General features: G+C 56.4%; 1 long non-coding RNA gene across 1 annotated transcript; it reads right to left on the bottom strand.

The window, feature by feature from the left end:
* Positions 1–119: 119 nt before the first annotated feature.
* LOC105464445 (uncharacterized) lies at positions 120–7,935 on the bottom strand. The gene is made up of 4 exons (XR_976827.2): positions 7,763–7,935; positions 6,953–7,039; positions 4,507–4,646; positions 120–589 (listed from the first exon to the last, which is right to left on the bottom strand). It is a non-coding gene; the product is annotated as an uncharacterized lncRNA (long non-coding RNA).
* Between the last annotated feature and the right edge of the window lie 6,452 nt (positions 7,936–14,387).

Genomic DNA, 14,387 nt, shown 5'->3' with positions numbered 1-14,387 from the left:
CCAAGGCGGCCGCCGGCGCAGGGTGGGGAGCCAGGAAGCGGCGCGGCCTGGAGTTCCCGCCTCCCGCCCATCCCAGCGCCCGGCTCCCGGGCGGGGCGGGGCGGGGCGGGGCGGCCCAGTGACGCGGGGGGCTTCTGACCTGCGCCCGGCTGCCGTATGCGCCGGGTGCCCGCCACGACCCATGCCGCCCATGCCCCAAGTGTCCTCTGCCTTCCCTCCGCAGAAACCGGAGGCCTGCCACCAAGCCCCTGTCTCTGCCTCAGTTTCCTCATCTGTACACAGGCCCCATAACACTGGTGCCAGCGCTTGGCAGGAGCCAGCACGTGGAAGTGCCCTGTGGGGCGATCCCTGCTATTGTCCTCATTTTCCCAGAGCTGGAGCTCCCTCCTTGGGAGCGTGGGGTGGGGCGGGGCGAGCCGAAGGGGAGTCCCCACTTCTGTCTGTTAATTTGGATGTCCACACAGTCGGAACCCGACCTTGCTGCAGGTGGACAATGGTAATGGCACACCACTCAGCAGCGGAATCAGACTGACCTCAGCTGCAGCCTGGGTCGGTGGGCCTTCCCCTCTCTAGGTCTCAATTTTCTCACCTGTAAAATGGGGTTGTTGTGAGTAGGAAGGAGGTCAAGTTGGTCAGGGAGATCCAGGGCCCTCTCTTCTTGGTGTTACTAGGATATTAAACAGGGATGCACAGGCCAGGAGAGACCCGGGAGGGCTGAGCGGCAGGAAGGGTGGGGAGTGAAGGGCCCCCTGGTGGGAGGGAGTCCTCCCAGAGCTGCGTGGTCTGAGCAGGCCCACCACCTTCTCTGGACATAAGTCTCTGCATCTGAAAGAGTGGGCCAGGTGAGCTGAGGGCCCTTAGACTCCCCTCCTTGACCTGAGTAAGCCCTCCTCCCACTCAGGGCCCTCATCTCTCTCTAAATAACAGACCTCCTCCTTTCACTCCCACCTCCTGCCACAGATAACCAGAGAGGCTTTTCCATGACAAATGTAGTTAAACAGAGATGGGGTCTCACTATGTTGCCCAGGCTAGTCTCAAACTCTTGTGCTCAAGTCATCTGCCTGCCTCAGCCTTCCAAAGTGCTGGGATTACAGGCATAAGCTACTATGGCCAGCCCCTTTTCTGTGATAAAAATCTGTCACTCCAGTGGTCAAGACCCTTCTATGGCCCCCTATGTCCCCTACTTTCCCTACTTTGACTCCCAGGGAAAGGCAGTCCTTTTGTTTCCTTTTTCTTTTTCTTTTTTTTTTTTTTTTTTTGAGACAGAGTCTCACTCTGTGGCCCAGGATGGAGTGCAGTGGCACAGTCTTGGCTCACTGCAATCTCTGCCTCCCGGGTTCAGGGGATTCTCATGCCTCAGCCTCCCAGGTAGCTGGGATTACAGGTGCCCGCCACCACGCCAGGCTAATTTTGTATTTTTAGTAGAGATAGGGTTTCACCATGTTGGCCAGGCTGGTCTCGAACTCCTGACCTCAGCTGATTCACCTGCCTCAGCCTCCCAAAGTGCTGGGATTACAGGCGTGAGCCACCGCGCCCAGCCAAGGCAGTCCTTTGAGACCCCAAATGCAGTCCAAAGACCAGTAGCATTGCTACTGTTTGTTGGGAATGCAGAATCTCAGTTCCTCCCCAGGCATTCCGGGGTGAATCGGACTCTGATGTGCACACGAATGCCCTGGGGACCTTGTTTAACTATAAAGTTCCAAAGGCACTCATCTAAGCAACACTGTGAGGAAGCCCTGGCCTCATTCTCATTTTACACATGGGGAAAGCGAGACAGGGAGGTGAAATAACTTGCTTGAGGTCACACAGACACTAAGTAGCCCAGATTCCAACACACGGTCTGCCATGAAATCACTACCTTACACTGTGGGTTGCCATGGCAGGTGATGAACACCCTGTCACGAGAGGTGGGTGAGCAGCGGGTGGGAGCTCATTTGTCGGAGATTCAGCAGCGGGCCCTCCTGCCCTGGCAGGGAGGTGGTGATCATAATAGCCATCAAGTATTGAGCATGGGTGCCAGGCATGGGTCTGGCCTGTTACTCAGGTTCTTTCCATCAATAGGCACGCGGTTCCGTGGCCTTCAGAGACTCGCTTTGCAGGGGATGGACCTTGAGGTCCAGGGAGGTGAGATGCCTGGACCAGGTCCCTCTGGGAGGAGGAGCCAGGCGCTCATCCCTGGGCTGTGGCAGTTTCCAAAGGGCCCTTCTGTTCCCTGCTCCCCTCCAACCCTGCCCAGATGCCTCCCCCTCAGCCGGTGCCCAGAGAAGGCGGAGGCTATTTAAATCCCTCAGGTGTGGCTGCGGTTCTCTCTGCCCAACCAGCTGGCATTTCCTTCTCAGCGCCCACCTCCTCCCCAAGCCAGGGAAAAGCACGTGCAAGTGCCATTTGGTGAAAACATCTGTCCTCCTGGGAAGCAGCCCCCACTGTGTGTGTTGGGGGGGAGGTGCGGTTGGAATGAGGCTGGATCCTCCCTTTCCCTTTATTTCCTCAAGACCACAGGGAACCTGGCCAAGGCCAGGGACGATTTGAGGAGGGACAGTGGTGCTGGAGGGGAAGAAACCCAAGCTGGATGGCTCCAGGGGCTAGACCTTGTCCCAGGCCTGCCATTGTGGCCTTGAGCCTGCCACGTCCCCTCTCTGGGCCTCAGCTTTTTCATCTGCTAAATGGGAAAAATAAAGACAGAAGTAGGCCAGTCACTTTAGGAGGCAGAGGCAGGGGGATCACTTGAGGCCAGGAGTACAAGACCAGGCAAGGCAACACAGCAAGACACGTCTCTACGAAAAATTTAAAAAACAGAAAATAAGGCCGGGCGCGGTGGCTCAAGCCTGTAATCCCAGCACTTTGGGAGGCCGAGACGGGCGGATCACGAGGTCAGGAGATCGAGACCATCCTGGCTAACACGGTGAAACCCCGTCTCTACTAAAAAATACAAAAAATTAGCCGGGCGCGGTGGTGGGCGCCTGTAGTCCCAGCTACTCGGGAGGCTGAGGCAGGAGAATGGCGTAAACCCGGGAGGCGGAGCTTGCAGTGAGCTGAGATCCGGCCACTGTACTCCAGCCTGGGTGACAGAGCGAGACTCCGTCTCAAAAAAAAAAAAAAAAAAAAAAGAAAATAAAACAAAGAATAACCAGGCATGGTGACATAAACCTGTGGCTCCAGCTACTTGAGACGCTGAAGCAGGAGGATCGCTTGAGCCCAGGAGTCAAATGCTGCAGGGAGCTATGATCACATCACCGTATTCCAAACTAAGTGACAGGGCAAAACATAAACAAAAAAACAAAAACAAAAAACTAAAAAACAAAAACAAATGGCCGGGCGCGGTGGCTCAAGCCTGTAATCCCAGCACTTTGGGAGGCCGAGACAGGCGGATCACGAGGTCAGGAGATCGAGACCATCCTGGCTGACACCGTGAAACCCCGTTTCTACTTTAAAAATACAAAAAACTAGCCAGGCGAGGTGGCGGGCGCCTGTAGTCCCAGCTACTCGGGAGGCTGAGGCAGGAGAATGGCGTGAACCCGGGAGGCGGAGCTTGCAGTGAGCTGAGATCCGGCCACTGCACTCCAGCCTGGGCAGCAGAGCGAGACTCCGTCTCAAAAAAATAAATAAATAAAAAATAAAAAAAAATAAAAAGAGGGCAGGCGCAGTGGCTTATGCCTGTAATCTCAGCACTCTGGGAGACCAGGTGGGCAAATCTCTTGAACCCAGGAGTTTGAGACAAACCTGGGCGACCTGGTGAAACTCTATTGCTACAAAAAAAAAGACAAAAATTATGGCCAGGAACAGTGGCTCATGCCTGTAATCTTAGCACTTTGGGAGGCTGAGGTGAGCAGATCACCTGAGGTCAGGAGTTTGAGACCAGCCTGACCAACATGGTGAAACCCCATCTCTACTAAAAAGACAAAAATCAGCTGGACTTAGTGGCGTGCGCCTGTAATCCAAGCTACTTGGGAGGCTGAGGCAGGAGAATTGCTTGAACCCAGGAGGCAGAGGTTGCAGTGAGCCAACATCAGGCCCTGCACTCCAGCCTGGGTGACAGAGCGGGACTCCATCTCCAAAAAAAAAAAAAAAAGACAAAAATTAGCCAGGCGTGGTAGCACGTGCCTACAGTTCCAGCTTCTTGAGAGGCTGAGGTGGGAGGATCACCTGAGCCTGGGAGGTCAAGGCTGCAGTGAACTGAGATCACGCTACTCTACTTGAACCTGGGCGTGGGTGACACAGTGAGACCTTGTCTCAAAATGAAATGAAGTATTGCAAGTGCGTAGTCATTGCTTTTTGCATCCAGTTTTCCTGATGTCCCTACTAAATGGATACTATGTCCTCATTTTACAGATGAGGAAATTGGGGCTCAAATTTGTCTATTGCTCCCCAAAGTCACATGGCTCTCCTCTCCCCAAAGTCCTACCGCTCTGTCCTCAGTAATTAGCCCCGCCTCTTTCGTGTCCACTCGGCTCCCAGGTGGAGACTTTTCAAAGCTTCCCATGGAGAAAAGGGGAAACCTTTACTCACGGAAAACATTTGGCTCTAGCCCCTGCCAGCACTCTGGCCACCTGCACGGTCATTCACTATCTGTGACTGCTGCTGGGTGGATCCCGGCAAGTCCCTCACGTCTCTGAGCTTCAATTTCCCAACATTCAAAAATGTGCCTGCTGCAGAGGAAAGCAAAGAGGGAAATTTCCTTTAGCTCAAAGAGCAAGGACTGTCTTCTTCTAACAAAGCAAATTCTACGTTCAAAGTCAGATGTATGGGAGAGAGAATGGGGGACTTGCTCAAATATTTTTTTTTTTTTTTTTTTTGAGACGGAGTCTCACGCTGTTGCCCAGGCTGGAGTGCAGTGGCGCGATCTCGGCTCACTGCAAGCTCCGCCTCCTGGGTTCCCGCCATTCTCCTGCCTCAGCCTCCTGAGTAGCTGGGACTACAGGTGCCCGCCACCGCGCCCGGCTAATTTTTTGTATTTTTAGTAGAGACGGGGTTTCACTGTGGTCTCGATCTCCTGACCTTGTGATCCGCCCGCCTCGGCCTCCCAAAGTGCTGGGATTACAGGCTTGAGCCACCGCGCCCGGCCTCAAATATTTTTAAAAATAGGTATATATAATCTCTCTCGCTCGCTTTCTTTTTCTGGTCCCAGCCCTTTCTTATATTTCACCAGTTTGGAATATCCTGCAAACTGCCTCCAATTCTGTGTGGAAGGAAATAGGGGTGTAAAGTGAAAATCACTCCACTTAATCGGCTGTCTCTCACCGGGCAGGGGCCTGGAAGGAAAGCTATGTCCCGGGTTTCCGGGGCTCCCCTGGAGCTTCCTCTAGGCCGCTAAGTCTTCCTCTGGCCTAAGCGAGTGGACGCTCCCCGTAGAAGGAATGACCTCTTCCCAGGCAGCCCCTGAGGTCCCGCCCGCCCGGAGGCGCGGACGAGTCCATTTCCTAATCCAGCGCGGGGTGGGCCCAGCCTTCCTCTCCCTGCGGTTCCACCCCAGGTGTTCGGGAAGCTCTTTCCCCGGCTCAATATCTTTGGAGTGACAGGAGGCAGGGGCAGCGAGGGCTGCATTTTACTGAGACACCAAGGTTACAAACACCAAGGGTCAAAACCTCTCTTTTAGTTCCAAGCACATTTACCAGAGACCAGTTGGGCACCAGGCGCCTTGCGAGTTGAACTTAGGTGCAGCCTCCAGGAGCCTTTCTGGTGCTGTGGGAGGCGGGTGCCTGTGCACGGACTGGACCGCACAGAGGAAAAAGGGCAATCTCTCTGGGTTGGAGGGAGTCCCTGGGAGGATTGCTCTTAAGGCAGGCTTTGGGGGAAATGATGCTCTAGTGGGCTTTGGAGGGTGAATAGGAGCTTGCCTCGGAGACAAAACCTGGGGGAAGAGAGGAGAGTCCCCAGTAGAAACTACTAATTGCACAAAGGCGCGGAGATAAGACAAGGCCTGCCCCCGCCCCCAGTGCTTTTTACTTGTACCATTATTTATTTATCATGATTATTATCATTATTATTATTTTCAGACGGAGTCTCACTCTATCACCCAGGTGGAGTGCATTGGCGCCATCTCAGTTGACTGCAACCTCCACCTCCCGGGTTCAAGCGATTCTCCTGCCTCAGCCTCCGGAGTAGCTGGGATTACAGGCGCCTGCCACCACGCCCGGCTAATTTTTTGATTTTTAGTAGAGGCGGTGTTTTGCCATGTTGGTCAGGCAGGTCTCTAACTCCTTACATCAGGTGATCCACCTGCCTCGGCCTCCCAAAGTGCTGGGATTACAGGCATGGGCCACTGCGCCCGGTCTGTAGAAGCCAACGAAGGGAAGAAGGAAGAGATGACCGTCAAGGTCTAGACAGATGAGTTAGACCCTCAAACTCCACCATGTAAGAGCTGTCTGAATTTAGAATCTCTCTAAGTTACAGTGTTCAAATCGTTAACCTGGGTATAAACCAACTACTGACCTCATACAACAGTTATGTGGGTTAAAGTTAGCTAAAGATCTTTTTTTTTTTTTTTTTTTTTTTTTTTTTTTTGAGACGGAGTCTTGCTCTGTCGCCCAGGCTGGAGTGTAGTGGCGCCATGTCTGCTCACTGCAAGCTCCGCCTCCCGGGTACGCGCCATTCTCCTGCCTCAGCCTCTAGAGTAGCTGAGACTACAGGCGCCTGCCACCACGCCAGGCTAATTTTTTGTATTTTTAGTAGAGACGGGGTTTCACTGTGTTAGCCACGATGGTCTCGATCTCCAGATCTCGTGATCCACCCGCCTCAGCCTCCCAAAGTGCTGAGATTATGGGCGTGAGCTACCACGCCCGGCCAAAGTTAGCTAAATATGTAAAGCGATTTGCAAGATATAAACCACGCAATGCATGTCACCTCAGCTCCTTGTTTGCCTTCAGAGCCAACTGAGGCCCAAAGAGGGTCTGCCAGAGCAGAGGGGGGCAAAAACCAACAACTCCAGGGTTTCAGATGGTGACCTCTCCCTCACGGGTTTATTCCTGAAGATGTGAGACTTCTAGGGCCTGGAAGTCTTCTGTCTTGATCACCGTGGTGGTAACACGAATTTTGAGTATGTCTGAAAAAGTAATCGGGCTGTATCTTTTTTTTTTTTTTTTTTTTTTTTTTTTTTTGAGACGGAGTCTCGCTGTGTCTCCCAGGCTGGAGTGCAGTGGCGTGATCTCGGCTCACTGCAATCTCCGCCTCCCGGGTTCCCGCCATTCTCCCACCTCAGCCTCCCAAGTAGCTGGGACTACAGGCGCCCGCCACCACGCCCGGCTAGTTTTTTGTATTTTTAGTAGAGACGGGGTTTCACCATGTTAGCCAGGATAGTCTCGATCTCCTGACCTCGTGATCCACCCGCCTCGGCCTCCCAAAGTGCTGGGATTACAGGCTTGAGCCACCGCGCCCGGCCTTTTTTTTCTTTTTAAGAGGCGGGGTCTGGCTTTGTTGCTCTGGCTGGAGTAGGAGTGCAGTGACAGGAATGATAGCTCACTGCAGCCTCGAACTCCTGGGCTCAAGCCATCCTCCCGGCTCGGCCTCCCGAGTTGCTGGGACTACAGGTGCTCGCCACTACACTGTTATTTTTTTCTAAAAAACAGGGTCTCGCTATGTTGCCCAGGCTGGTCTCGAACTCCTGGGCTCAAGGGAGCCTCCCGCCTCGGCCTCCCAAAGTGCTGGATTACAGGCGTGCGCCCCCGCGCCCCGCAGAGCTGTACTCTTAAGATATTCGCTGTACTGTTTGTAAGTTACACCTCAATTAAAAAGAAAAGCATAATAACCCGGGCCGCGACGCCCCTACCCCTCGCCGCTGGCGACAGGTGTCTCTCGGTGACCGAAACGCGGCTCTCAGCGCTTGGAGTCGTGCGCCGAGCGGAGGCCCTGGCGAGGTTCCTACGGCAACCGCAAGCGGCTCGCAGCGTCTCCAGAGTGACGAGGCGCGAACGAAGACCCGGAGCCCGGATTTAGGAGTCACAGAGCGAGGCTGGAGAGAGACCGCGGCTGGCCAAACGAGAAGGGAAGCGGCTGGGCCACCCTTCGTCCTTGCGCTGGCATTCCGAGGACTTCCAGCAAACACCACTCCCCAGCCCTGACGGTGGCCACAAGCCGCTGCTTGAAAACACCCCTGGGGAATTCATTCTCAGCTTTCCAGGTGGGAAGATGGAGGGCCTGGCTGCCCCCCAGTAACTCGGGGCTCATCAGGGGCAGAGCTAGGCCCTGCACCCGGTGGCCTCGTTCCAAGCTCGTGCAGTGCAGCCAAGTGCAAGGCACTGGGGCTGGGTGCTGGCACCCCCTTGGGTTCCGGGTCCAGCTCTTCTAGTAACTTACTGTGTGGCCGTGGAGTTCTCTCTCCTCTCTGAGACTCAGACATGGGGACACCTCCACCAGTATCTCAGAGTAGCTGTTACCAAGTGTGTGAAATAATGCAGTGTAAAAGCGGCTCACCAACTGGAAAGTGCCTTGCGCATGCCACAGACCATCACAGTTGCCACCCAATTGCCATCTTGTCCTCTTTATCACCCCAGCCCCTGGGGCTCAGAAATCTCCATGCCCAGAGGTTTCCAGTCTGCAGGTGAGAGTCCACTTCACTTTCCCCTTGGAGAAGTGGGTCCAGGGCAGCTCTCTTGAGCACCAGGCATCATCTGGTCCCCAGACGTAAAGGGGTTCACAGAGACACAACCCTCCATCCACCTGCCTGCCACCTCCTTACCTTCTGCCCTGTGGTTGGATTGTAGAAGTTCCCCACTAAGTGAGGATTTCTGGAAACCCTAAGACACAGCACCCCGGACAGAGCCTACTGGGTAACACCACTAACTGCCCTTTAGGTGCCACAGGCTGGGCATGTGGACAGTTGTGTTTATCTGTGAATATGTGTGTCCATGTGCTGTGAGGGTATATGTACACTGGTGTGTGTGTGTGCCCGTGTGCCTGGCATGCATGTATTGGTGTACGTGTGTATTTGGGATGGGTGTGTGAATATGTGGATATAAAAGCATGTCTTTGCAGCTCCATGGTGTGTGTATGCAGGTGGATGTGGTGTAGTTGTGGCATATGTTTACCCGTGCATCTAAGGCATCTTTGCTGATGTGTGTGTACCCCTCGGTGGGCATGCACGGGACTGTATTCGTGGTGTGTACAGTGGATGTGGAGAACTGTGATAATCTGTAATTGTGTATGTGTGGGAGCGTGCTGGGGGGTCTTGGGTGCCGGGAATTCTGCTCCCCTATCTCCTATCACCTGAGTGACCTTCTTCCCCAGCTGAGGACTGTGACTGAAGTCACAGGCACGCATGGGACAGCTCCTGCCCTTCCACAGACCTGTGGCTGCCCAGGTCTTGGGCCAGGGTGGGCACCAGGAGCCAGGATGGGTGGGTGAGCCTGGGGCGAGGACTCATGTGCCACCTCCTCCCTCCCTGGTCTCCTCCCCTCCCCACAGCAGGAGCAGCAGCGGGAAAGGTTGGCGGAGGGGGGCTATTTTGGGAGCGTCTCCTTAGCAACAGCTGCCACGGCCGTCTGTGGCGGTTTTTCTATAGGTGCTAAAATATTCCACCCTGGTGACTACTGAGTGCTGGGGGGTGGGCGAGGGTGGAGGTGGAGGGCAGGAGAGACCCCTACAGTCCTCTGTCCCCAGGGCACAGCCTGCTGGGATGGGTTCTGGGCCTCTGGCCCCCCAGTGTCCCTTTAATCACCTCTGGACCTCACCCCCTGGGAGCTGCTGGGACTTTAGAGTTCCGAGGCCGGCCAGCTGTGTCCTGATCTGATTTCTAATCTAAGTAGCTAGGCTACCTCAGTTTGCCTCATCCGCAGAATGGGCTGGCTGGACTTTTTTTTTTTTTTTTTTTTTGAGATGGAGTCTTGCTCTGTAGCCCAGGCTGGAGTGCAGTGGTGCAATCTCAGCTCACTGCAACCTCCGCCTCCCAGGTTCAAGCCTTAGCCTCTGGAGTAGCTGGGATTACAGGTGCGAGCCACAATGCCTGGCTAACTTTTATATTTTTAGTAGGGATTTCACCATGTTAGCCAGGCTGGCCTCAAACTCATGACCTCAAGTGATCTGCCTGCCTCGGCCTCCCAAAGTGCTGGGATTACAGGCATGAGCCACCGCGCCCGGCCCTGGCTGAACTTTAAGACACTCTAGGCCAAAAACCTCTGGACTCTGTGACTCTAGCATTTTGAAGTAGTCTTTTCCCTCTCTTCCCCAGCTGTCCACCTGCCTGGCCCAAGTTGCCCTCCTTTCCACTCCTCTCAGCCCTCTACACAGGCTCTCAGGGCCCCTGTAGGACTCAGGAGGTGTGAGCAGGCCCCCAGAGTAAATCGGTTAGTGAGTGCTCTGCTAGCCTGGAATGACCTTTCCCCAGAAAGTGGAAGTTGAGCCTGGTTCAAATCCTGGCCCAGACAGTTGCTTATTGCCTGACTGACCCCAGACAAGCCACTTCCCCTCTCTGTGTGTCAGTTCAGAGTCCTCAGCTGTGACATAAAGACAGGCATAGCCTGTACCCCACAGAGATCTTGTGAGGATCAAAGGAGAGAATGGAGAATGGAGATGGCCAGGACATTTTGCCAAAGTGTATGGATGGACAGAGGTTTTACCAGCATTCTCCTCCAAACTTCAGAGCGAACCTCATTCCTCCAGACCATTGTTCCTGGTCACCCCAGCCATGCCACTCATGACAGTACTGTCTGTGCGTCAGTTTCCCCATTGGTAACAGGTGCCTAGAGAGATCTTGCAAGAATCAAAGGAGACAATCCCTGCAAAGGTCTGGATAGTGCTGAGCTAGGGGTACAAGCACAGGGGAAGTGGGTTGTCCTCATTCCATCCGGGGGGCACGTCTGTGCTGAATCATGACAAAGCCACTTGCCCTTGGGAGACCTAGTCCACACTGTCCTATTACAGACGAGGCCTCTGAGGTCCAGAGAGGACACGCATCTTGCCCAGGGTCACACAGGTTCTGACACCAAAGCCTTTCCTCAACTCCCTCATACTGCCCCCAGGCCTCTGCATGCCCATTTCCATCTCCACCTCCCACCTCACACAGGGCTAGAAGCTACTCATGCATAAGGTGAACAATGTGAAGTGTTCCTTTAGTCTTTGATTATCCTCAAAACAGCTGCTCGACCACGTGCGGTGGCTCACGCCTGTAGTCCTAGCACGTTGGGAGGCCAAGGCAGGTGGATCGCTTGAGCTCAAGAGTTTGAGACCATCCTGGACAACATGACAAAACCCCATCTCTACAAAAAATACAACCTGGCATGGTGGCACACGCCTGTGGTCCTAGCTACTCAGGAGGCTGAGGTGGTAGGATGGCTTAAGCCTGGGAGGTGGAAGTTGCAGTGAGCCGAGATGGTGCCACTGCACTCCAGCCTGGGCCACAGAGCCAGACCCCATCTAAAAACCAAAACAAACAAACACACACACATACAGATGCTCAAAGTGGATATTAGATTTGTCACTTTACATATGAGGAAACAAAGGCCCAGAGAGGAGAGTTGAGCTGCCCAGGGTCACACAGGTCTGGAGAGGAAAGGACTCTTTCCTGGGACTTCCGAACCTCTCCCTGCCTGGAGCTCCTCTGCTTGCCTCTCCCTACCTCCTTCCAGTCCAGTTTCCTTGCAGGATGAGCAGCTGCCCCAGGGTGCGGCCCAGGCCCGGCAAGGTGACCCTCCTTGCCCTAGAACCCCCATGCCATCTTCAAGTTTGTGCCCGGGGACTTGGCATCAGGAGACTGATTCTGTGACAGTAGATGCTTTGGATCATCTATCTCCATTTTCCCCTCCTGCCTGCCCCTTCCTCCTCTCCCTGCACCCCACACTCCCAGGACAGCCCCCAGGTCAGGCCTGTGGCCAGGCAGGTCATTTGTCTCCCCGCATCCTCCCACTTTCAATCCATGGAAAAGACTGAAAAAGATCAGGCACACATCTGTTGCCGACAGGGCACTCAGGCTGCTTGAGTCTCCTCTGCATCCACGCACTGAGCGTTCATGTGATGGAACATCAGTCCTGGCTGTCTGCCTGTGAAGACACAGCAGGGTAACCAGGGAGAGGCGTGGAACAGGACGTGCGTTCTGGAGGTCTGCACAGTCGGAGAGAGCCGTGAGAAACGATGGCCACATTTATTGAGCGCCTACCATGATCTGTGCATCCACCTCACTTAATCTACCCCTGGGGAATGGAGGACATTAGGGTCCTCAATTTACAGACAGATTAAATAAAAAGTTGTTCAAGGTCAAGTAGCTCCTAGGTGCTTTTGAGCCTAGGTTAGCCTGACTCCTCATCCCACTAAGCAAGAACCATACTTGTGCCCAGCCCAGGGACTGGTACGTGGTGGGTGCCTAGTGCTGGTTGAATGAATGAGTGGGTGATAAATGGCTTCTGCTAGGGTCATCAGGAGGCCTTCTCAAGGAAGTTGCACTGAGGCTGGACTTGGGGAACAGCAGGAATTCTCTGGGCAAAGAAGGTGGAAGGGCATTTTAGGCAGGAGGAACAGTGCGTGCAGGCAGAGAGGTGTGGAGACCCGTGGCATGTTCTGGCATGTTCTGGAATCTGTGGAATCAGGGTGTACCTGTGGATTTATGGGATGTGGGATGCCAGATAAGGTGGGGCCTGACTACACCACACTGAGGAGTTGGGACTGGATCCTTTTGAGTAGGGAGAGCCCACGAGGAAGGGAAACAGTTGTGGTGATTTGCATGTTGCTCTTCTTATGCTGACATCCTCAAGGCTCAGGAGAGCCAGAGGGGATTTCAGATTTCATCAGTTCTCCACCTGGCTTTGGGGGCCTCAGTCTCTCCCTCTCTGCACTGGGGCTAGTTGGTGATGGCCAGACTCCCAGGGAAGTTCTGCTGGCTGTCTAACTGCAGGTGTTCTCTCGTCCTACCACCCTGGAAGGAGGAGCACTTTCCCTCCTGTCTCCTCGGAGGGCTAGAGTGACGTGGTAGGATGGTCAGGAAGTAGCTGGTTTGACAGGTGCTGCTGGGGGTTCCCTGACACCCCAGACTGTGGGGCCCAGGGCTGACAGCTTGGGGTAATGGAGAACGACAGAGAACAAGAGACTAGGGTTTGGCCTTGTTCTGTCATCTCTGGGTGACCTTGGCCGAGTTTCTGAGCCTCTCTGGTACCCAGTCTCGCCATCTGTAAAATGGGGCAATGGTGACTGAGTGATCGTGAGGGTCCCTCCAACAGGGCCACCTCGGACTCCTGGAGTGGGGTGCTTCGGGTCCTTAACCGGCGGTACTTCGGGAGAGTACGAGGACCGCCAAGGAGAGGGGCCGGACTCCGTGGGACCCCAGATGGACCAGCTCCCACCCATCCCCTTCCCGGCTCAGAGGAACCCTCTCCACCTGCCCCCTGGGGGGGGCCCACAAAACCCGGGAGCGGATCCAGGAACGGGTTCTGGGAGGAGCGCTCCTGGGGTGAGGAGGAAAACCCGGGCAGGATCCAGGGCAGGAGCGGGGCCAGCAGCCCCCAGCCCCAGCCCCTGCTCAGCGCCGCTGGCCCCGCAGGAAGGGGCCTGAGGCCGGGTTAGGCCGAGGGGCGGGCAGGGCGGGTCCCCGCGGGCCGCCGGGGCTCCCAGGATGGGGGACGCGCGGCCTCCGCAGTGGGGCGCGGGTCACGTGTGAGGAGGGGCGAAAGTCTCGCAAAGCGGGGCGGCGTGCCGCGAGTTGGGAGTTCTCGGCGCGCCGCGGGCGGCGGGAGCTCGGGCTCCCGGGCGAGCCGGGGACGCGGCCGAGGCGGGGGCCGGGGTCCGAGACAGAGGGGGCCGCACGGAGAGTGGGAGGGGGAGAGACAGAGAAGGACAGAGGCCGCGAGGGAGACGGACAGAGACTCGCAGGGGAGAGAGGCAGCGCGGGCAGAGGGAGGCGGGAGGAGGCCAGGGGGCGACCGCGACGGAGACGGAGACCCCGCGGGCAGAGGGCGAGCGGGGCCGCAGGAGGCAGGGAGGCCGGGAGAGGGACGGGGACGCGAGGGCGGCGGAGACCCCGGCGGCGGGAGAGAGACGCAAGAGCGGTCGGGGAGGTGGCGGCAGAGCCCGGCCGGCGGGGGCGGGGAGGGCGACCCCAGGCCGGGAGGCCGAGGGGTCGCGGGGCCGGGGCCGAGAGCAGCGGGGCCGGGAGCGGAGCGCAGGGCCGGGGCCAGAGCGCGCGACCAGGAGCGGGTAACAGCGAGGGAGCGGCGCGCAGCGGGGGGCGGCGGCGGGGAGGGCGCCTGCGGCGGGGGTGGGGGGCGCGGGCGGTGGGGCGCCCCGGGCCCCCGGACCCCCGCGCTCTGAGCCCGTCCGAGCCCGACGATGCTGACGCCGAGGCGGCGCCTAGGGCGCGGCGCGGGGCAGCGCTGAAAGTTGGGCGGCCCGCGGGGAGCGGCGCGGGACGGCCGGGACGCGCGGAGACCCCAAGACCCACGCGCAGACCGAGCGGCAGCCGGGGAGGGGGGCGC

This window comes from Macaca nemestrina, chromosome 15 (genome assembly GCF_043159975.1).
Source record: "Macaca nemestrina isolate mMacNem1 chromosome 15, mMacNem.hap1, whole genome shotgun sequence".
Classification (NCBI taxonomy): domain Eukaryota; kingdom Metazoa; phylum Chordata; class Mammalia; order Primates; family Cercopithecidae; genus Macaca; species Macaca nemestrina.
Note: the sequence above shows the minus strand (reverse complement) of the source record. Positions and strands in the feature narration are given on the sequence as shown.